Raw genomic sequence first — 1,269 nt, forward strand, 5'->3', positions numbered from 1 at the left:
TCAGTTTTTGGCTGAATTTTTGCAAATCTGTGACACTGTTAAGACCAATGGAGTTGATCCTGAGGTCTACAGACTTATGCTTTTCCCTTTTGCTGTAAGAGACAGAGCCAGTATATGGTTTAACTCACAACCTAAAGACAGCCTGAACTCTTGGGAAAAGCTAGTCAATGCCTTCTTAGCTAAATTCTTTCCACCTCAAAAGATGAGTAAGCTTAGAGTGGAAGTTCAAACCTTCAAACAAAAGGAAGGTGAATCCCTCTATGAAGCTTGGGAAAGATACAAGCAATTGATCAGAAGGTGTCCTTCTGACATGCTTTCAGAATGGAGCATCATAGGTATCTTCTATGAGGTTTGTCTGAGTTATCCAATATGTCATTGGACCATTCTGCAGGTGGATCTATTCATCTGAAGAAAACGCCTGCAGAAACTCAGTAACTCATTGAAATGGTTGCAAATAACCAGTTCATGTACACTTCTGAAAGAAATACTGTGAACAATGAGACAACTTAGAAGAAGAGAGTTCTTGAGATTGATAATCTGAATGCCATATTGGCTCAGAACAAAATATTGACTCAGTAAGTCAATATGATTTTTCAGAATCTGACTAGATTGCAAGCTGCATCTAACAGTGCTAAAGAAGCCTCCTCTGAAGGAGAAGCTTATGACCTTGAGAATCCTGCAATAGAAGCGGTGAATTACATGGGAGAACCCTATGAAAACACCTATAATTCTTCATGGAGAAATCACCCAAATTTCTCATGGAAGGATCAACAGAAGCCTCAGAAAGGCTTCAATAACAATAATGGTGGAAGAAATAGGTTTAGCAATAGCAAGCCTCTTCCATCATCTTCTCAGTAACAGACAGAGAACTCTGAGCAGAATTGTTCTGGCTTAGCAACCATAGTCTCTAATCTATCTAAGACCACACTAAGTTTCATGAATGAAACAAGATCCTCCATTAGAAATTTAGAGGCACAAGTGGTCAGCTGAGTAAGAGAGTTACTGAAACTCCTCCTAGCACTCTCCTAAGCAATACAAAAGAAAATCCCAAAGAGAGAGTGTAAGGCCATAACCACATCTAACATGGCCGAACCTGTGGAGGAGGGAAAGGCAGTGATTCTCAGTGAAGAAGACCTCATGGGACGTTCACTGACCACTGGGAGTTCTCCTCTGAGGAACCAAGGGAATATGAGGCTCATACAGAAACCATAGAGATTTCATTGAATCTACTTCTGCCATTCATGAGCTCTGATGAGTATTCTTCCTCTG

The 1,269-nt window shown here is 40.4% G+C and overlaps 1 non-coding gene across 1 annotated transcript; it reads right to left on the reverse strand.

Annotated features, from left to right (window-relative positions):
* Positions 1 to 208: 208 nt before the first annotated feature.
* Positions 209 to 316, reverse strand: LOC130937769 (small nucleolar RNA R71). The gene has a single exon (XR_009068970.1). It is a non-coding gene; the product is annotated as a small nucleolar RNA R71 (small nucleolar RNA).
* Between the last annotated feature and the right edge of the window lie 953 nt (positions 317 to 1,269).

This window comes from Arachis stenosperma, chromosome 6 (genome assembly GCF_014773155.1).
Source record: "Arachis stenosperma cultivar V10309 chromosome 6, arast.V10309.gnm1.PFL2, whole genome shotgun sequence".
Lineage (NCBI taxonomy): Eukaryota > Viridiplantae > Streptophyta > Magnoliopsida > Fabales > Fabaceae > Arachis > Arachis stenosperma.